Below are 24,074 nucleotides of genomic sequence, written 5' to 3' on the forward strand. Positions count from 1 at the left end.
TAAGGCATGATCACCTTAAAACTCGATATCGTTAATTGTTTTTTAAAGATTCTAATTGTAAAAATGCAGGTACCAAACTATTCCTTAGGATCGGGTGAAGACATACTGACATAGAATGTCCGGGATTATCAAGGTGGTAAAGTCTATTTAGCATTTGAACATAACTAGGTTCTTTCTGTTGTTAAATAAAAAATCTATCCGTGGGCTTATATGATCACATATGACAAATTAGGGATGAAAAGTAAACCGAACCAACCTGAGAACTGACCCAACCCGACATAACCCGACCCCGAAAACCCAAACCTCGAAAAACCCGTCGGTTCGAGCCCCCCTTATTGGTTCTCGGTTTAGCCACCGAACTGACCCAATAAACTGGATGGGGAACCAAATTAAAAAAAATAAACAAACTTTACTAGCAATTCCTTCATTAAAGAGCCATAACCCACCTCAGATAGAAAAAAGAACGAAGCTTTTTTTCATTTTTTGTGTTAATAATCACATTCCTCTTCCTCTTCTGCATTTCTTCTTCTTCCATCATCATCTTTCTCTCTCTCATCATTTGCTGTCCAGTCTCAAATGTACTGTCTAGTCTCAAATGTAGAGACTTTACCCGCAATTCTTTTCATAGAGTAAGTAGAAAAATATGCGATTCTTTTATCTCCCCTTTTAAGTCATTTTAGTCAATCGGGGACCCGACCCAAATAACCCGATTGACTAGCGGTTGGGTTATTTAGTAATTTTTTGTTCTTATGGGTAGGCATTTCCCTGACCCAACCCATCCCAAAATTTTGGTTCCCCGATCCGAAATAGGAAAACACGACCCAACCCAAACCGCTTTCACCCCTATGACAAATAGGGGGCGGACAAAGCACGATGGGCAGAATAGGGGGTGGATGAGCAAGAGGAAGGGGCCGAGGAAACCAATTTTATTAGTTGTGTTAAGTGATAATTTCAATTTATGAGTTCAAGCAATATATTAGAAATAAAAAAAATGTATTATATTTATCTTTACTATGATTGTTGATTCCATTGATGCTATATCTATCTTTATTTGCACATATATTTACTTTTCGATTCGATTATTCATACAAAAAATTTGTGTATTTTGAAATGTATCGCATGTGTGTAATCTTGAATATATTAAGTTTTATACTTTAGTTAAATTTAATTAACCTATTTACATCACCTAATTAATTAATGGCATTACTATATATATGCTTTACACTAAAAGACGAGTGAAATAGCTTTATAGAAAGAAATAAATTTAGTCAACAAATTGTCATTTATTGACTATTGTAATATTGAAATATCAATTGATTATAGCATCAATGATTAAATTAAGATTCAATTAAGAGGCCTATAAAAAAAAGATTCTATGTCTATATATACTGAATAGATTAAGATTCAATTAAGAAACCTATCAAAAAAAAGATTCAGTTAAGAATGTTTATATAGATACTTAAATGTAGATTACATGTCGGAATTGTATATAAATAGCAACAACATTCAATAGGGAATCAATGACTGAGATATATGATATAGAAGAATGCGAAAAAGGTGTATATATCATATATACCTTTTCAATTACCAAATTATTAAATTATAGTCCAATTCTAATTTCTTATCACTTTATATGCCAAAAGTCTTAAGTTGCATTTCGCATTTCAGATATATTTTCACCTTATTAAAAGATGAAGGAATGATTGCTCACACACACATATATATATATATATGCATATACAAAGTAATGAACACATTTTATCCATTATAACCTCCCTCGTAATTTTGTGTCATATTTTGTTTTTTGGATAATAACTTAAAAAAAGTTTCTTATTGAACTAACTACGAGAAAGCAACATTAGCAAATCAAATAAATTAATGAAATAAAAAATTGAATTGTCAAATCCGTTAAAATAAATCAAAGAAAGAAAAATATAAACTTAATATCAAAATGCATGTATATTTTAAATAAATCTTACGAAAAAAATCATTCAAATAATCCATGCATGATCGGCTCTAATAATTGAGCTTAACTTCGTAAACCAAGAAAACAAGAGTAAATGTTTCTACTTTAATATGTCTTCCTATAAAAGGTTTTTAAAATTATCTAAAATTATGGGAGACATTGCTTTTGTAATTCCGAAAGATTGAGTATTAAAAGTTATTCCCCTCCCAACATGTGCACTTTCTAGGATTCAAACTTGTTTTATTCTCCTTATAGGTGCTGGAAAATATTTTAAGATTTTAATGTATATATTCATGAAATGTATTGCATGATGAATCAAATAAAAAATAATACTAATTTAGGACTCTTTTTTTTTCTTTCTTTCCTTTTCCTGAAAAAATAGCTGTACTACCTTTTCCTAGTGCGCATGTCATATGCTAAGAAAAAATGAAAAAGTTTGATCAATCAAGGAGGATCATTTCGTTTCAATAACTAATTTCATTTGAACTCATCACGTCTAATTACATAATGAAGTAAAAGAATATTTTTAATAAGAGAGATCGAAAATGCCCGCACAACGCGCGGGATTAGGGGCTAGTGTATTATTAATGTGCTCTACTTTCTGGAGATTGTGATGGAAATATGCCAACGAATCAAGTTTTCTATAACATATTAATCTATGAAATAGTAATACATTAATTATTATGCCCCAATTTATTATTGGAGTCAAGTTTATATATAGTTTATCTATCAATATGTAGATATTTTTAGTTGAGGTCTTAACCTATATGACTTTACAAATTTAGTCCTATCTAATAGGGTGGGAGTCAAAAGTATATATATGTTACATATATATATATATATATCGATATATAGATGAACTTATTTATTATTTATATATATTTTGTTAAATGTGGATTAGTTATTCATATATTTATCAATTTAGACTTGGTTTGGGAGAGCGGTTGCTGATGGAGAAGTACTAAAACAAAATCGCTGAAAAATAAGTGTTGATTTTAAAATAAGTTAAAGTGTTTGGAGGAAACTAATTTAAAACTGTTGAAAGTAAAAGAAAAAAAATATTAATACTTGAAACAAAATATGCAAAAGCTGGTTTCACAATCACCTATTAATATATTTGAGGAAATCACGTTCGCAACCGCAATTTCGACCCAAATAATGGTTTTAAAAACTCTCACAAACACCAAATATGCTTAAAATTATAATAAGAACTGATTATGAAACCTCCTATCACACTGTCAGACGAACTCTTAGTCCTACTTAATATGGTGAGAGTGCACTATGTAGTTTATCTATATGTATGTTGATATATAAATGAACTTATTTTTTTTCTTTTATACATATGTTGTTGCCAACGAATACTATATATATTTACAATTGCACCACTACATAGATGTAATAACCTATTTATAGAAAAGTAGGAAATCATTGTCTAATTGATAGCCACTTGGTCGCCATATCATTTAATCCTTAATAAGTCGACTCGACTTGAATTGGATTAGTCAAGACCTATCAAACTACTAGATATTAGGGTGCCCGTACATTAAAAAAAGAGAAGGAGAATTCTAATGCATTGGTACTATTTTTCAATATAAAATCAAGATATTCTTGATGATGAGTAAGGATACTTTTCATACTCTTCGATTTCTTTTTCTCTTGTGTCTTACTATATCGACTTATGATCTTCTTATAATAAAACTAGATGACGGACCCGCGCATGTGTGCGGTCTAGAGTTATTGGACTGAATAATTTTCTTGTTTTAATTTTTTCTATACCTATAAAAACCATCTATATATCTCGTTATTTGGCAAGCCTACTCTTTTTTAACTGAAAACAATGTGCTTAATTAGATGTTAGAGAGCGAAAGGAAACCATCGCGGATCTCCCATTTTATAGGCATTTGCGCGGACAACCAGCACTGAAGATCCAAACATTCTGGACACCATCAAATTTCTACATTGACTCGATTATAGTCATATATGACCAAAAAAAGATAAAGGAAAATATCTCATAGGATTGCTTTGTCACTCAATCCATGTAGTACTTACTTCATTAGTCCTGTAGTTTGATTTTCATTGACCAACGAAGTCAAGACTCGGGTAGATGCATCAGTTGGGGAAGCAGCAACATCAATTGAATCACAACCAAGAAAAACCAGTTGATCATATTAGTACTTTCGTCTATGATTTTATTTTTAATGAATGTTATGCGCACCCGAATTTCATTTCGTCGGGGCACGCATGTGCGCGCCTAAATGCAACGCGGCTTGGGAGTGTCCACCTTCCCGGGGACGCGCGACGGACGCACGTGAGAAGGAGTCGCCACTACCTGTTTACGACCCGAAGGTCGAGGGCCGGTGAGTTGCCCGGGTCTAGGGGTATGAGATACACCTAGTATGCTAAGGCAATGGTTTGTACGGAACCGGAAATTCCGAATTCGGGGGTTCTATTATGTATGGGCCTATATCTCATACGCCCTTTCGGTACTCTAGCTTGCTAAGCTTGCCATCTTATTTATTTACCGCATGATGTAGGGTTGCACTCGACTCGTCCGTTTTGACACCGTAAATTCGAAGAAACACTCAAACCGTCCACTCTCCGATCGGGATTCTTACATAAATAAATGTACAACATAAACCCTTACATTGTTCTCTCAGATAAATAAAAATAAAAATTACAATGACTGAATCCCGATTGGTTCACGTTCAGTTATTATTCCACTCGTGCTCACCGTATGGTTTGGATAAGACTGAAAATTAAATTAAGATACGCACTCAGTGTATGGGGGCATTGGACCCAGTGATCGACAGTTAAGGGGCATTGGACCCGTGTAAATCGTATCATAAGGGTTCGGACCCGAACCGCAACAAATCAACAAATAAAAGTGAAAAATAGAAGAAAACTGAATAAAACTTATATAAACATATAAAAACAGACAAATAACGGATAAACAGACAAGTGCAGACAAGTTGTGTATTAGACCGAATTTACGTGATTTAGTCAATTATTAACCGGGGTTACTTGGCAAACAATTTCCCTACCCTAGGCAAGCAGATGAATATGCTAAAATGCAATTCTTAAGTCAACTATGTGTGTGAGTTTGTTTTAAGACTTTACTCTGCAAATGACACTGAGATTTCACTGAATACGCCAAACTCGTATTTTGACTCTAGATTTGGAAACTAGAGTTCCGCCTAGTCATTATCTAATGTTTATATAAGCCGAGTGAATGATTAGTTCGGTTTTACACGTTTTGTGACAAAAATAACAACGCTAACTACCGAATCTACGGTAAGATGACAGAAACACTGAAAGTGGATGAAACGGGCCATGCGAATAAGACTCGCACCCGAACGGGCTGCACCTTCCTACCCATAGATCAAGGTGTTTCGACCTCCTTAACACCTAGAATGTCGGTGAATCACGAAAACAACAGTTATGCCCTTTGGTTTGCGAAATGTGTAAGAGTTAATGAAAAGTTGAGATCGCGTGACACGAAGGGGTCTAAAGGAGACTTGTGTGTTTCGACTTGAACCGCCTCAAATCGGGCCCGGACTCGAGTCAAAGTGCACAAATCCACCCTAGACATTGACTCTATTCGTGTTACACGTCTTGGCGTTTTGAAATTGTGAATGTAAAAAGGGCATTTCCGTCGGTTCATGATTCGTCGACGCGTTTATGAATTGATAGCCGGTTCATACAATTTTATTTAAGCCGAATGATTTAATTAACCAAATGATACATCCCATTTCCCATTTGTGGAGTGGTTTAGTGATTGAGATCTTGAACCTCAATTGTTATGGATTAATGAGATGGTTGTTCGAAACTACGCGCCTAACATACAAACTAACACGAAACTAATGATTAAACGAAAAATGTAGTTGCAATCAATTCCAAGAATCGGTTTTAACCGGTTCTTGCATGCATAAGATATCAAACACGATAATAACGCACATTTTACAAAGCCGATGCCACCATGTTCTTGGAGACGCACACAAACACACAATACAAATGCAAACACGATATTTATAGAAATCGATAAAACGACATCGGCATGGAAAATGAGGTAAATCGTAAACGCAATAAACATGAAAACAAAGTTGAATCGGGGTCAAGGGGTCTGTTTTGGATCTAGATTTAGTCTGGAGAGGGCTGCATTGGACCCAAAAATCAATGTGATCTGATCTATCGAATAGACAAAATGTTCGGTAAATAATTTTTATTCGGAGTTGCAACGCCCAGAAAAATATGAAATTTTGTTTAGGACCTTAAAATAACATCAAGAACCTGTGGTAAACATTTCAGCTCATTTCGAAGTCGGATGGTTCACGAGACCTATCAAAATCAGACCGAAAACACCGAAATGACGGGTAAACATTTTTTATCTGGAGATCCAGTGCCCAGAAAAATCTGAAATTTTTTGTGGGGACTTAAAATAATATCAAGAATTTGTGGTAAAAATTTCAGGTCATTTTGAAGTCGGATGGTTCACGAAATTGCTCAAGGGCCAAACTCGGGATCTAAGGAAAAGTATGTGAAATGAGTCATTGACACCCGTCCAACACTCCAGCAGTAAACACACATACAATAAGTCGATATTTACATGCAAAAAAATAAAATAAATAAACTTAGAACATGGAAGTTAAGTCGAATTGGGTCCGCCTTATCACCCCACAAGCCTAGATAACTAAAAGACCTACTTTTCTAAGTTGTAGAGAAGTTATACCTAGCCTCGGAATGCGAGAAAAGAGTCGGAGAAGTGGCAAGAGAGTCGGAAGACTCGGTTGCACAGAAGCTGTCCAGAAAAACAGCAATGGCTCCCGGGTAGAAAGGTAATGGCTCGGATGGTTCGATGTGGTTGCATGGTGTAGGCACGGGCCCTCTCGACTCCCAAGGGACTGCATAAGGTGGTCGTGACAAGCTTTGGGCGTGCAAGGGCCTGAACAAACCCAAAAATGACAAAAGAAAATCGGTAAAAACTGTGATAACCCGGGGAGAAGGAAAGAGAGAAATGGAGGTTGTGCGCGGTTGATCGGCTCTTGGCACGTGACCACCTTGTCACGGGGGAGAGTGAGAGTCGTGAGGAACCCTTAGGAGGTGTAGGCACAACTCGCCATGATCGTGAGAGGAAATGGCATGCCTAGGACCCGGGAAGGGCTATGGAAACCCGATTCTGTGTTGTTTCTGTTATCTGCTGAAACGCGGGGTTGGGGGCCTCGAATGCTAAAATTAAGCTCGAAAATAGATTTAGGAGGTCAAAAATAGGTGTGTTATGTATTTTTTTTGGGATTTGGGTGAAGGTGGATGGGTGGTTGCCGGAAAACGACGTTTTTCCGACAATAACAGTTTTTTCTTTGCTCTCTTCTGTACAGCTCAAATCTGGACGAATTCTCTCTGTCCTCTGCTCACTCTCCCTTCCCAAAGTTCTGAATGAAATCCCTATCAATGAGGGTCATGGTTGAGAGAGGAAGGAAGAGTTTTGATTGGAAAGTTGTGCAAGACGAGAAAGCGGTTTAATGACTTTTTTCTTTCTTTCTTTTGCTCTCCTTGAACCTGGACGAAATTATTCTCCTATTCCCTCTGTTTCTCTGCTGAATCAATGTGCGAAGGTGAGGTAGAGTGGCAAGGTAGGAAGGTGGTCCAAAACTGGAAAATTGTGCAAGACGGGAAAGCGATTAATGGGATTTTTCTTGCTCTATTCTACCCCGATTGTACTTGGACGAATTTTGCTCTTTTCTTTTCAGCTGAACTTGCCTCCTATTATGCTCACCATGTTGACCGAATTCTTTCCTATCTTTAGTTCCATGAACTTGGCCGATATTTCCCCCAAAATGCTGACTGAATTTCTTTAGCTTCTTGCTGAAAATGAATGAGATCTGGTTGGCCCTGTCGATCTTGCCATGAATACTAAACTGATTTTGTTTGATTATTTTCGGTTGAAGCTCATATTATGACCCGATTGGTTTAAGACTTTGTTGTAGCCGGTGGACCAAAATGGGGTGCTGACAAATGTCTATGATTATTATAGTATAATTAGCCTTTTTTTTTTATCTTCCATGGCATCAGTTCTGAGAGTTGGCACCATTACGCACACCATTTGTTAAATTGTTGTTGGCGGTCACATAAAAAGTTATGCAAGAAGAACCTTCCTCCGTCCTATGTGACATTGGTTGGTAAATGGGTCTGACTTTTAGCTTGTTTGGTTTGCAAATGTGATTTTAAAATCTCAACTTTAATATAATTCTACCCACTATAAAATAAAATAACTTATACAAAGGCAAAGAATGGATCTCATTTATACAACTTTTTTTTTCACAACAAATAAAATAACTCATACAAAATCAAAGGGTGAACCCTATTTAAACCATTCTTTTTTAAAATCAAAATCTGATTTTAAAATTCTATTTTGAAATCAAAGCAACGTTAATATTTTATATGGATTGGGTTTACATTTAGGTCAATAGATGACTTACAGAATGATATCATCAAAAGAAAACAGAAGAAACTTTGAAATTTCAAAATGCTTTCTTCTTTTAAGTCATATGTTTACAGTAATTTTCTGCCCCACCACAAAATGAAGAAATTGAAATTATTTTATAATTCTTTTTCTCCAAAAAAAAAATTCATAATATTTACCGAAAAAGTATATTATTTCATAATTCTTCCCTTAATATGGGAGGATAACATATGTTGTTTACTCATATAGACAGAAAAATGTCTGGTTCCTTAATTAGCAAAAAATAAAAAATCCCTTTAAAACGTAGTCCTGTTTACAAGCGGACTTAAATCGAATTACTTTTGAAAATTGTAATCATGCTAAGCGCGAAACCTTTTTAAATATCGCTGAGAATAAATTTTGTGCTGTTTATAATATCTAAGTCTTAACAAATGATTTTCAAAAAAATTAAACTGTCATTTCTTGCTGATCAGAGGTTTTTTCTTTTTCTCCGATTTTTGAAAAGAAGTTCCATAAACATATGGAGCCTACGGGCGATAAGACGTGACAAAGAATAAAGGGTGTTGGGGACTGGATTTTGGATATCCGACCCGGTAAGGCTCATAAGGCGAAACCTAGCTTGCTGGTGAGCAGCGCGAGCTGAGGTCTTATCACTTAAGCTAGCCCAGCGAAGGCCCCTCACAAGATTATTAACGGCAACTTCGATAATTATGAGGTACGCTTCCTATTATGGATAAGAGATTTAACGATATATCGAGTATTTCTCCATGGTGGTAATTTATTCTATTTCTAAACTTCCTATAAATACATGCTTCTTTTATACTTCTGGAGTTAATCGACTACTTGCATTCTTTTCCCTTGCACATAACATTCAATCTGATTTGAGCATCCGAGAGGGAAATTGGGACACCACTCCCGAGTTCCCCTTGATGCAGGTGTTTGTGGCTCATGGTTGGATTGACCCTCGTGGATTCTTCATCAACAATCAACACATGAATCATTTGTGATATCGACCCGATTTTCGTTGTCCAGCAAGGGGCGTGCGACACGAACTTTGCAACTGTACTTCGGTGTTGTCATGACTCATGAGGAAGGCATTAGCACAGAAAAACTATATGCACGAGGGTGGAAAGGGATGTGTTACCCACATGAACAATTTTCGAAGGTAGCGTCCCTTTTCATGGTTCTCCAAGAGATATCCCTGCCGGAAAATTTTGGGAAACGTCTACTTTACATTTTTCTACCGAACTTGCTTTTTGAAAATTCTTATGGCAAATGATTTGTGGGATATATTTCTCATATATGTACCACTGCTCCAGTAATACGTTGCCATTCTTATGCTCATTTGCCAATCGTATCACCTAAAACTGTGACACTCAATGAAAATTTACATCTCGATTAATTTTTAATCGTATCCACTCCTTGATTCATATCGAGGATCCATCCCTGTTATGGAGTCCACTCGTCATCCAACGAGCAAAACTGTCCGTTCCAACTGACTGAATTTGTTGAGCATAACAAGTTTCTTACTAACGCCGCAGAGCTTATTGCATCTTTATATTGGAATATGCAAAACGAAAGTAGAGATCGTCCAATGTTAGATTTTGTAAAATATAGAGCCACAACGAAGTGCGGGTTGACTCATTAAAAATAATATCACCATATTATATATTTTTTGGCCATATGTTTACTTGTTTTAAATATTTGAATTTACATAATAAGATCAAATTAATGATAATAATGATAGTTATTTTATAAGGATGAGTTTATAATTCATAGGCTTATGCACGCTCCAAATTCATTATTTTAAGATATTATCATTACTAATAAATAAGTTGATGTAAGAGATAATAATTTTTTAATATTACACGTATCATATGTAACAATTATTATATAACCTAGAATTAACATTAACAACAGTAAAATGAATGGTGAGAGATGACAAATTCGACCCACACTTTTGAAAATAAATTTCCTTTTGCTGTTCTGTCTTTTTATTGTCACAAAGTGTTGGGTTTTTATGGGTCCTAAACTTTTTTATTTTGATTTTTGTTGAATTAGGGGCCGAAGCAGAATACCTTTTTTTTTTAAGACGGTTTATCAATTTTTTTCCGGTAAGGTTTATTAATTTTTTATTATTTATGGAGGGTTTTTTTTTTCTTTTTCCTGAAAAATTAAAAAATAGAACAAAATAAGAGGTGAAGTTAATCAACATGCATCATCGATATGATATATACACGAACAATTAATTAGTTCTCTCGGGAATATGCTTGAATTTATTAACATATTGAAAACGCAAACATATTTATTGGGATATATCCTGTTACTATGATGCTTTGGAGTAATTCCAACCAGCACGAGAATGGCTCGAGACAAATTATTAGCAACAGCTCTGATATAAAATCCCGAAAAATTTTCCATTTTAGTGAAGAGATCAAGCAATATTATCATGTCTGACCTCTAATTAAGCATTATAATAGCTCTGATACTATAATGTTTTGTTTTCGGTGGAAACTGATACTATAATGTTTAGCTCTGATATTTTATTATAATGTTTAGACCTAATTAAGGAATATTATACTTCCATTTTAGCTCTGATATAATGTTTGGACATATTATAATGTTTGTGGTAAAAAAAATTAAGCATCACCGTGTGGATTAAGTGATGGGCATTGTGTATGTAATTCATGAGTAACGTGATCCCTATTATATCCAACCAAACGGACCATAAAAGTAACACTAAGCTGATATCTACTAATTAGGCCTCTGCCTTCTCGGTTTGCCTGGTAACTGCTAACCGGACCTCGCCATTATTGTTTCCGTCTCCGCCAGTGGCACTTGTAATCTCATTGTTCTTGAGTTTCTTGGCCACGGATCTCCACCGGTGGTAGCTTCCGAAGAGGACCTCCATCTCCTCGAGGGTCCGGCCCCACGTCTCGGGCAGCAAAGTGTAGAAGAAGACCCAGGAGATGGCTGCGATCGACGCGAAGAGGAAGAAGGACCCGCTAATGGTTATGGCCTTATAGAGGGAGAGGAAGGTCATGGAGCAGAGGCCGCTCATGGCCCGGTTTACAGCCACACAAATGCCCGATCCCTGGGCTCGCAGCCTCAGCGGGAAGATCTCCGAGCTGTAGACCCATGCAATCGGGCCCAGACCCATCGAGAACGAACCCACAAACGTCAGCACCATGGCAATGCAGGATGATGGCCCACATTAGCTTCTCATCCGGGTGGCTATTGACCACTGCCAGCGCCGACGCCAGAGTCACCAGTGATGCAATCATGCCCGCCACGCTGGCGAGGAGAATCGGCCGCCTCCCGAGCCGGTCGAGATAGAAGGTTGACACCAGGATACAGATAGTCTTGGAGAACCCGACCGCCACAGTGGCGAGCAGTTTCTTATCGGATGATGTGATCCCGGCCTTCTCGAAGATCCGTGGACTGTACAGGACCACCGTGTCGATCCCGGACGCCTGCTGGAAGAAGTGGATGCCTACGGCAGCTATCAGCACGTGGCGAACAGCCGGCATGGGGTGGAGTAGCAGCTCCCTCCACACGCCGGATCCGCTGCTCTTCTTCTTGGGGACCTGCACAGTGTCCTCATCGCAGTCCAAGGGTATGCCGGCGGCTTCCTTGATGTCGGCAAGCCTCTGCTCGGCCTCCTCCTTGGTATCTGCAGTCTTGTGGAGGACCCGCTTGGCATCACCTAAGCGGCCCTGCAGTACGAGCCAGCGAGGAGACTCCGGCATGGTAAGGACCCCAACAGCAAGAACAGCCGATGGGATGACTCCGACCCCGAGCATAAATCGCCATCCCAGGTGCAATGGGAGCTTCGAAAAGCCGTAGTTCGATACGTACCCGAGCAACACACCGCTGTTGATGAATACCTTAAATACAAATATCTCCGTTGAAAATCTATGACTATAACAAAAAAGTGGCATATTACACTGGTGCACATCATGGTCTATTGATCTAGAGGTCTCATGTTTAATATTAATAAGACACTTATATCCATTTATTAGTTATTTATAATTTCTTTTTTATTATACTAGACTTTGAATTTCTTTTGTAACAAAAAAGAAAATCTATGATTATGTACTGATAATTTGCCAATTTTAAAAAATCAAATGTGAAAATAATTTTAACAAAAGTTTCAAAGTAATTTATTCATTTATTAGTAAAGTCAATAAATGCGCCATAGTCACTCGAATATTAGTAGCCAGTTGAAAGGACAAATGCTTCAAAAACGAATTTGCAACCACGAGATTTTAGGTAGAACTGACAAATTGCGCATTAATGTTAGTGGAATGATTTTACTTTGACACAAAGATCAGAAACCTATTTGAAATAACAAGATAAGCTAAAAGCTAAATAGGGACTAATCTTAGTCAATTAATAGATTAAGAATATCTGATCCTATAAAAATTATTATCACATAATATCATTTATTTGGAAAACATACCATAGACTTTTTTCTTAGTTCCTCTTTAGTCCTGATGATTTTAAAACTCCATAAAAACACACAAAGGTCTTTTTCTTTCTCTTTTTTTTTTTAATTCTTTTTGGTAGTAGATGTAGAACACACGAGGTGTCTGACTCTAATATTTACTCCTTTTTGAGGAAAATCTCACAATTAATGACTTCATAGCACATGCATAGTCAAATTGGTAAAAATGAAGACGTAATTAAATTAAGAGATCAAGAGAACATTTACGGACCTCGGGGAAGGAGGTGAGGAAGCCCCGTGCGGAGGCAGGAGCAACCTCGGCCGTGTAGACAGGCGCGATCATGAGGGCGTACCCCATACCAATCCCCGCCACAAAGCGTCCAAACATGATGAACGCATAGTTCATGGCGAAGCCCATGAAGAGGGCCCCGGCAAAGAAGACCCCCCCAGCTATGACTATTGTGTAGCGGCGACCGACCCAGTCGGAAGTCCGACCTGCGAGGGCGGATCCGATGAGGGAGTAGAAGTTGATGATGCCCGCGAGAATCTCAATCTGCACGTCGCTGACTTGCAAATCTTTCTTGATGTAGTCATTTGCTCCACTCATCACCCCGACATCTATTTAGTTCCAATAAATAATAATAATTAAAAATTAGAAATAAAGGAACATTTGAAGGAATTATTAAAATTCATTATATCTTACAAATTATTGCTTGATAACTTAATGGCATCTTATAATTTCCCGAATTATGTAATTTGTACTGTAACTTCATTTGCAGCATGTTACGATTATTTGTCTCTGAATTATTATCCAATATATTAAGATTATTTGTCTCTGAATTATCTAACCATTCAAGTGCTCTCAACCATCATTTCTTGACGCAATTGTTTAAAAACTAATTATTATCCTCGTTACACCAATGGCAATTTCATTTGATAGGTTAAGAATATCTTGTGTTCTCGTCTAAAATAAAAATTGATTATTGACAACGACAAAGCAACATTTCTCCAATAGTTTTTAGATGGCGACAAAAGAAAATTCGAACAATCGAGGTCAAAGAAAATCTTTATCCAAAGCTCACCAGAGCAGTCAAGAAGTTACATGTGCATGAACGAAATGAATGAGAAATTCAGCTGGTAAGACATTATCACTCAACCAAGTCCATTGACACGAATTTAATCAAACTGTATGTGTAAAATATGCAGCAGGAATTGGGATGTTAACGAGGATATTGTGGAGGTGGTTGTATAAACTAATACAAAGTTTTACCATAACCAAGTAAAATTGAATTCATCGAAGCAAGGATGCCACAAGCGAAGGCGAACTTGTTCTTCCGAGCCGATTTCTTCAGAGAGCCATCGACATCTCCGACCGCTGCAGTCCGGTTATCCTCAACCACAATCTTCTGCTCAGCCATCTTTGTCCCTCAAGGCTGAGAATGTGAGAGTGAGAGAGTGAGAGAGGGATGGAAGAAATGTGTGCTATGAGTAAAGCTGATGGTGGAGGTTTGAAAAAGTTTTCTGTGGAGGGATGTTGGAAGAAGGTTTGAGACGATACCAGCCAACATATATATAGTCGCATAAATTAGGGAGTCATGATCAAGAGAAAGTATAGCACAATGGCGCGCCTTTCGTCTGGTAACAAAGAGGTCCCATATTCGATAGTTAGTGAGACTATCCATGCCCCTTTATTAGATATTTAAGATTTTTATTTCAATGTATTAGTTCCATGGATCTCTCTTGTAATTGAGAATTAGGGAGTCATGCCGGATATATGTACATAAGTCATAGTCTGTGAACTTAATTGCTAGTATACATATAACTTGATGAACTTACTAGCATATATAAATTGATTAACGTATACTAATCTGTCTTTACAAAATTTGAGTACATTATAAATTGAGTCATGGCGGATAGATATAAATTGTTGAGAGAAGGTTTGTTGGCGAACTTACTAGTATATATAAACTGATTAACGTACTAATCTATCTTCACGACGAATTATACCTGTCCATCTTTCGTGTTGAATTTACTTGTCTATTCGTGCCAAGGTCCGCTTTTCCTCTGTCAATCATGATCGGGTTATATATGTAAAATTTTCACTTGAAACTACACGGACTTGAGCCCATCTACAACCCAAAAACTTAAGGTGATAGGTTACTGAACCCAAACCTCAAATAAGCTTACAGTTTCTCTCTCAATTTTCTGTGTGAGACAATATATCTCAACACCCGCCCTCATGTGATAGCGTACAGTCCAGCACGTGTCGCGTGCCCTTAAACACCTGTCCTCAACAACTGAACTAGACCGGACCACTGTCGGGCCTGATTAATATGTGGTGCACTCTTAACTGCCTCGAAATCGAATCTGGCATGGTGTGAGCCCACACATGCGCGTAAAAACGTAATCCGCTCTGATATCATGTAAAAGTCACACTTGAGCCTATACGGACTTGATCCCATCTGCAATCCAAAAGTTTAAACTAATAGATTGCTGGACTCAAACCTTATATAAATTTATGGTTTCTTTCTCAATTTTTTTTGCGGAGATAATGTATCTCAACAATATATCTCCCATATTTGGAAGGTTGTTGTCGAGCCTAGAACATTCAGTTGATATACATAGTTTGAAAATAAGAATATAGCATATTGACTTTGACGAAGGAAACTCCAAATAATTGCTCCGATGAAGATGACCAATGCGCTAGTAGGGAAAAATCTGGAAATTAGAATTTTGGGCCACGCTTAATTGGTTGGCCGGTTAGGGATAAGAATAGGGACGTGGATAGTCCATGTTTTGATCTAGTGCTTGAGGTATTCAAAATTTGATATTGGAATATTATAGGTAAAATGATCAAGATATCCTTATTGCAATTATTTAAATATAACTTAAATACTTTTGAATTTCTCAATGCAAAAAATAACATTTGAAAAAAAAAGACAAAACAGTCTAGAACGTAGTTGGGCAGTGATTATTCTCCCTCTCCCCTCTTTGTAGAGAGAAGTTGGAGCACGATTTTAGGGGCGGTCGAGGCCTGATGGTGGCCACCACTGCCCAATCCATATCACCGACTACAGCTGTGGTCGCCCGAGACCTCGGTGGGGCAGTGGTCGATCACCCGCGTTAGGCGACCACTGCCCTTTCTCCATTCTTCTTCCTTCATTGTAGATTTGATAAATTTGAAACAAAATGAGCGCAACAATATCATTTTGCACAAATTATCATAATCCACCCTTAACGTATCCACTAGTTGGAATTAGTTGCTTAATAAATATTTTTTCCTTATCCGAATGGCCATCTTACCGTCACCAAACATGAATTTAGAATTTTGAAGCTTTCATCCTAATCCTTTTCTAGATCAACAAACACAGTGTTAGGGTTTGTTTAAAATTGATGATACATCTAAACTGCATGAACAAGATAATTTATCTCTAGTTCGGATACCTGAAAGTAGGTGTGTAAACGTTTTGGGCCGGTTGGGTTTCGGGTCTTATTTTTGGATCTCAAATTTTTAGGTCGGGTTTGGAGAAAGGTTTTGGAGGGAAGGTTTCTCAAGAGAGAGTGGAAATTGGCCTTACCTTGGGGCGCTTGGTTCGGCATAAAGTGAGGACTTTACATTGTAAAGTTTGGACTTTATATCGTATTTTACAACATTTGATTTTAAAAGTAATAAAAGTTAACCATTGAAACTATTTTCTAGACTTAAAATTTTAGAACTGTGGTCAGTAAAGACTTTGCATCCGAAACATGTGGAATTGTTAGACTAAAATAGAGATTACGGTCGTGAGACTCACAATTATCTCTGTAAAATTAAATCATACATTATATTATCATCCACGTTTCCCAAAACTCAATATAATTTACCAAACACAACAATCACACATTTCGATTTACAATCCATTAAAAAAAAAGTTCCATAATTAAACTTTCCTCAAATCTTCATATTCCTTATAATGTAACAATTCTCGAACCAAACGTCCCCTAAGAAGAAAGCTTCCTTTTATAAAGGATTGGTGTGATTTGTCCCCAGTATTATAAGGTTTATTTGGACCAAGTCTGCCCATTGGGCCTGTGTTTTGGACCTATAGCCTTAATCCTGGGCTCAGTCTACATGAAAGAACAAACGAGGAGATCTGTATTTTTTTTCTCTACTCTAGAGAAAACGATCCATGATTTACGGAGCAATTGGTAAAGATGTTATATATGATTTTACATAATATAATCTCCACCAACGTTTCTTAATACAATTTAAATAATCTTATATTTGTATCTCTATTATGGTACTTAAGAATTAAATGACATGGAATGCATTAAAAATTATCAATCAAAATAGCAGAAACTTAAAGAGAATACGAAAATATAAAACATTTATATTAAAATAGATCTTGCTTACATAAAACTAGATTTCATCAAAATATCATCTAGATTCTTTTGGCATGTCGATGGAGTTATAAATAACTTTTTTGAAAATAAATAACATTCCGTGAAAAGTTCGATTAAAGACTTATAAGAAGAAGAAAAATAATATGGGAATTTGAGAGGGAAAAAAAAGATCTCCTTTATCGATAAACTAATGAGACATATCATGTAAAGGAAAATTCTCCCATACAACTCTCCTTTAGCTTAATTTCTTACTAGTAATTAATAGTGATGCAGATTTAAAATTTGAATTTTGTAGTCTTTTTAAATATTGCGATGTCGAGATGCATATAAATAGACCTAATATATGTAGCCAGTATTTTTGTGTGCATTGTGATGTGATATTCAAAAGCCTATAGGCCCCTGACTAATCAAATTCAAACTAGGTAATGGGTAAAACTCTTCCAATATAGATTTTCTCTATTAACAAGAATTGAATATAAGACTTTGTTTAAGGAGAATAAACGCCAAACTACTTGAGTTAATCTATGTTGGTTATGTAGTTTGTTTAATTGTCGGAACTTATGTAAGACTTAAAAAGTACAAAAAAAAAACGAATAATATCATGATAAATGGGACTTGAGGATGCAATTGAATTTGAAAAATGTGAAATAAAATATATCGGGATTTTTAACTATATAGATAAATTAATATATAATAAAATAGAAATAAAGTTTTTATTAGACTTTTCTTAATAAAAGATAGATGCTTTTTGTGAAAACTTAAATAAGCAGGGAACATAAAAAAATATAAATAAAATGGTAAAAAGGAGTTAAGAAGATTCTATGGAGTTTTGTAAGATGGAGGATGGAAAAGCTTTGTAAAATAAAACAATAACAAAAATAATTAAGAAAAAATTAATTGGGGAATATTAATTAATAGTCAATCTATATATATATATATATATAAAGTTTCATCCCTCATAATAAATAGGGTTAGAAATGTAATTTTATATATAATATAAGGTTATAAAAGTAAATGTGTAAATATAAATTAATAAATGCATATAAATCATTAAATAATTAATAGTTTTATTATACAAGCACATTCTTTGTTTTAACATATGTAATCTCAAAATTTATTTAGGAAAAAATACAATTACCTAAAATAACATATATCTATAAAAAAACTTTTCGACATAATTAGTAATTAACATAAAAATCTACTGATATACAATAAACATATTTAAATATTAGACATTTTTCAAATAATAAAAGATAAATCTATTTAAAATATTTAAAAGTAAGAATTTGCAAAAAGAAGTTATGATGATAGATGATTTGCATTTCTTTTTTTTATTATTTAAATAAATAAAAGTCATCTATTATAATTTTTTAGATTTGATATTTAAGAAAATGGAATATTTTTTCTAAGTATAATATCATTTCTTAATCCATATTTGGTATTATAATTCATTTTCAAGGGATAATAACCTGATATAACCTAACGTTTGACACAATTCTTAGTTATAACCCAAACTTGATTTTTTACCTGAGATAGCCTAGCGTTGACGTTTTGGTATAGCATCTAGCCCAACGCTAATTTTCCGTCCAAAAGTGACGGAATGACACACGTGGCACGTTAAATTCGTAACGTTGCTTACATGTGCCGGTATGTGGGCCCCCCATTTGCCACGTTTGTCTCTTCCCGCCCCATCACCTACCTTCCCACCCATTCCCGCGTTTGCCTTCTTTCTTCTGCCTTTCACTTTGCCCCTTATGTAAATTACTCTCAAATCCTTCTCTGTTTCTTTTCCACCGAAAATTAGAGAGGGCTTTTGCAATTAGGGTGTGGTTGCATTGATCGGTTCTAGATTGTGTTTGCTTGGTGTGCTGTGGAGGACGAATTTAGGAGTCGTTTTGAGGTGAGGGTTTTCCGATTTAAGTATAAGTTGCTGAGTTGGAGGTCTACTGGGAGCTCGTGGCTTTCCAGAGAGGAAGCTGACTCGGTGCTCCTCATCTGTAGCAACACAGAGCTGGTGGTCCCAAAGTGCATCAAACTGAAGGTTGGTGATTATGTTTGTCGGATTCTTCACTGTTAGGTGGACCAGAGTTTTGCCTTTTGCTTTATTACGTTGAGAGCTGCTTATTGTCTCTTTCTTTATTGCTTTGGAAGATGATAAAGTGCTTAAAAAATTGCCACTTGCACGTAGGTGCTTGTCTTGACTTTGGGCCCTTCATTCCTGTATTGAAACTGACAATGTAAGTTAGAAACTTGCTATTTATGTGCTTTACTTCATGAAGTAAACAATTTAATGAACTTTAACTGCATCATGTCACTAATTGAAACCATTGCTTGATGCATGAGCAGGGGAACCCAGTTTGGCTTAATTCTTCACCATGGAGGGTTAATGCATTTTAAACCTCATGTGAGGTATTTAGGAGGTGTAACAACCGTAATAGCTAAAGAGAAGGATAACATGTCATGGTTTCATTTGAAAGGAATGTTGGATGAGTTTGGTTACAAAGAGCCGAGAAGGATGTGGTATTTACTCCTTGATAGATGTTTGGAGACTGGTTTGCGAGAAATGAATACAGATATAGAGGTGTGGGAGATGACTGAGCCTGGGATAAAGTATGAGATGATAGCGGTGTATGTAGAAGCTGATAAGAAAGATTATGATGATGATGCTACTGATGCTATTGATGGTGTTGTTCCTAATAGTGCAGTGGCTGTAAATAGTGGTGTGGCTATGGATGGTGGTGTGCCTGGAGAGGGGGGTATTGTCGTGGATAATGAGGATAAGGATGGGGATGAGGATGATACTGAGTATTATCCACCTGAGGAAGAGGAAAGTGATGCGTACTCAAGTGCTGATGATGAATATAATAGTGACAATGACAATGAGGAGTTTCTTGAAGGTCATATATTGAGGATTACCCAGGGGAATAGACAGAGTGAGATGCAAGTAGATGAAGAGAGGGCCATATCACATCAGGGTGAGGAGAGTGATGAGCAGGCTGCATCTGATGATAATGAAGTCACCCATCATAATAGTGCTGATGAGGGTGAATGCAGTAGAAGTTCAAAAATGTTGAATGTCTTTAACCCCAAGTGTGATATGGCAAGTATAAAATTTCAAGTAGGATTGTGTTTTATAGGTCCTAAGGAGTTCATACGTGCTCTGAAGGATTATGCCATTTACCATGGCTTTTCTCTACGTTTCTTGAGGTCCGGAGAAAAGAAGGTGGAGGTTGTATGCAAGACAAATTATCCATGGAGGATATACGCTGCTTGGACACAGAAGAAGGAGGCTTTTCAAGTCAAAACATTGACTGATGTGCACTCATGTAGTAGAGATCCAAGGAACAATCAATGCACATACGATTGGATAGGGGAACATTTCTTAGAAAAGTTTCGACTGAATATGGATTACAGTGCTATAGATTTGATGAAGGAGATCAACACTAAGTTTGGGATTATGGTTTCAAAGAGCACTTGTTATAAGGCTAGGGCACATGCGAGGGAACTAATTCGAGGGAGTATAGAGGAGCACTATCACTTGCTGCCCCGTGTATGTGGATGAGTTGAATAGAGTATACAAAAACAACACATTTGATCTTGTGCTTGAGAGAGGGGCAGCTGATCAGCTTGTGAGATTCAAGAGAATGTATGTATGCTTTGATTCCTTGAAGAGGGGGTTCCTTGAGGGGAGTACACCAGTTATTTGGTGTAGATGGGTGTTTTTTGAAATCTAAAATTGGGGGGGGGGGGGGGGGGGGGGGCTTTTAAGTGCTGTAGGTAAAGATGGGAACAATCAAATGTTCCCAATTGCATGGGCAGTCGTTGAAGGAGAAAATGAGGGGTCTTGGCGATGGTTTATACAACATTTAAAGGAAGACTTGGGTATCATTGATGGACTTGGGTGGACTTTCATCTCTGATCAACAAAAGATAATCTCTTCTTTTCTCGGATTATTATGAATCTTTTTCTTATTATGAGGTTTCTTTGTTACTAACTGTGAATGTATTGTGATACTGTTGGGCCTAGAGAATGCAGTAAGATCTCTGTTACTTAATGTAGAGCACATAAATTATGCTAGACACTTGTATGCTAATTAGAAGAAAAGGTATGGAGGTCTTGCAATGAAGTCAACCTTTTGGAGAGCAGTCAAGAGCACCACTATCACAGGGTATGAGAACACAGTGGCTGAGATGAGAGCTCTAGACTCGGAGGCAGCTGATCAATTTGAGGGGATTGGAGTGATGAAGTTCTGCCGTGCTTTTATCAATGAATGGCCCAAGTGTGATGTCATTGACAACAACATATGTGAGTGTTTTAATAACTTCATCCTGCTTGCTAGGTCTAAGCTTATCATAGATATGTTGGAAGATATTAGAATTGCAATGATGTCAATGATAGTAGAGAAGAGGGATAAGTGTCTGGCATCAACTGATGAAATATGCCATAGAGTAAGAAATGTGCTTGAAGAGAATAAGCTCAGCTCTAGGTTATGTGATCCCACTCACGGTGGAGACTCAAATTTCGAGGTTGGCCACTTTGAAAATAGATTTGTAGTAGACTTAAATACCAAGACTTGCACATGTAGGAAATGGAACCTCACAGGAATCCCATGCCCCCATGCTATTAGTTGTATCCACATATTAAGGGAAAACCCTGAACAATATGTTAACGAGATGCTCAAGAAGGAAATGTACCTTCAAGCCTATGCACACACACTGAGGCCTTTGAATGGTCAAAATTTATGGGGCAAACCAAAAGGAGATCCTGTGTTCCCTTCCAAAGTGAAGAAACAACCAGGGAGGCCAAAGAAAAATAGAAACAAAGATGCAAGTGAACGATACCCCGATGCTCAAAGACTTTCTAGGAAAGGAATGGAGATGAGTTGCAACATTTGTCACTAATATGGTCACACCAAGAAGTCACGCAAAAAGAAGAACAAACAATCGACTGAAGCAGCTCTTGCAGTAAGTTTTTTTTTAAAAAAAAATTACTTATGTTTTCAACTAAACTTGAGTCAATTTTACAACTGATGCATTAACAGGCTAGAGAAAGAGACCATGCTGATAATGCGAGTCAAGTGGACCAGAGCATGAGCAGTCAAGTTACCATAGATCATACCATGGTTCAACAGACAGACCAGACCAGGGGCAACCTAGCTACCACATAACATGGTCAGTCTTCTGGATATGGAGGCAAGACTAGCACGGAGCAAGGGAAGGTTACAAAAGGCAGACAAAAACTTCAGGTTTGTGGTTTTCATTTTTTCTTGATAATCTCCATTTTCATACAAACATGCCAATATATATATGCAGATTCGAAGGAATCAACCACTTCAGCCAAATCCACAGATGGTATCCAATATGGTTTCTCTTATTCATAGAGAAATGACCCAAGCTAACAAAGGTTTCGGTGTCCTACATGGAGAAACTGGAATGACTTATATTCATGTAAGTATAATCAATTGCTCTATATATACAGTAAAACTGATTGGAGGATACTTACATGCTCGTATCTGTTATGTTAGTTGCCTAGTGAGCAGATGAGGATGTCATACATGGGCAGGCTTAGGGGGCAGTTCAGCAGTCCATCACATGTGCAAGCAGGATAGACAAGCAGTTCATCAGTTCACCAGGAACCCAAGCACCAGCAGAGAAACGACCATGAAAAGGAGCAGTCCAGGCCGAGAACAAGGTTACAAGCTCGAAAGATTATGGCTGATATTGAACCACGAAAGAGAAAGAAGTAGTTGGTTGTCATAAATTGCTCATTTTGTTAGATTGTCTCATTTTGGTTGAATTGTAGTTGGTTGTCTTGGTGGACTGGTAGTTAGGGAGTCTGGTAGATTGACAGGATGAAATTTGGTCATTTTGATGATGCTTCTTGTAAATATATCAGCCATCTTTGTACATTGTGGTGTCCAGCAGTTGTCTGTTCATAGAAGGAACAAAGTACTGTTTATACATTTTGGTAGAGTGATTGAATCAATGACAATTTGCCTTGTAAAATTCTTTCAATACTGAGTTTTGTCGAAAATCCTATTCTGAATTATTTGATGAAAAGCAATCATCATCTTTAATTTCACCATATAAATGTAAGACATACAAATTGAGTAATCAAGCAGCCCAATATGGTTTCTGCTATTACATACATTTGATGAGTAATAAGGTGGAACAATCTACTAAAGAAGCATCAGCTTGAACAACAAATTTTACTACAATTCCATCATACACTTTGTGCTTCCAGTGATCATTCTTCCAATGCAGCTACGGCACAATCACAGACCCCAATTCATAAGAATAAAGTAAATCTTCTCCTTTCTGATCACACTATCTTCGTACCAATGAAAGGATGAGCAATTGGTTGAGCAAACAAAAGGTAATCCACACAAAGACTGAAGCTTGAGTAGACGTAAGGCCTGTGAGTCCACGGTCGACGTCGAGGACAGGCCCAGCTGCAGCGATGGGAGCATCGATGGTGTCTGTGCGCGCATGTGGGTTGACCTCTGTCTCTTTCTTTCTCTCTCTCTCCGAGCTCCTCTGTCTTTGTCCGTGCCCCTCTGTCTTTGTTTGAGGTCTTGTGCCTTTGTCCGAGCTCCTCTCTCTTTCTCTCTCTAATCTATAGATACAATGCATGGAAAGCAGGGGAGAGAGCTTCCTCTGGAAAGCCACGAACTCCCAGTGGACCTTCACTCAGCAATCGGAAAACCCTCACCTCAAAACGACTCCCAAATTCGTCCTCCACAGCACACCAAGCAAACACAATCCAGAACCGATCAATGCAACCACACCCTAATTGCAAAAGCCCTCTCCAATTTTCGGTGG

The 24,074-nt window shown here is 37.0% G+C and overlaps 1 pseudogene; it reads right to left on the reverse strand.

The window, feature by feature from the left end:
- Window positions 1-11,107: 11,107 nt before the first annotated feature.
- Window positions 11,108-22,977, reverse strand: LOC116194524 (annotated as a pseudogene).
- Window positions 22,978-24,074: the final 1,097 nt, after the last annotated feature.

The sequence above is a fragment of the Punica granatum genome, chromosome 2 (assembly GCF_007655135.1).
Source record: "Punica granatum isolate Tunisia-2019 chromosome 2, ASM765513v2, whole genome shotgun sequence".
NCBI classification, from domain to species: Eukaryota; Viridiplantae; Streptophyta; class Magnoliopsida; order Myrtales; family Lythraceae; genus Punica; species Punica granatum.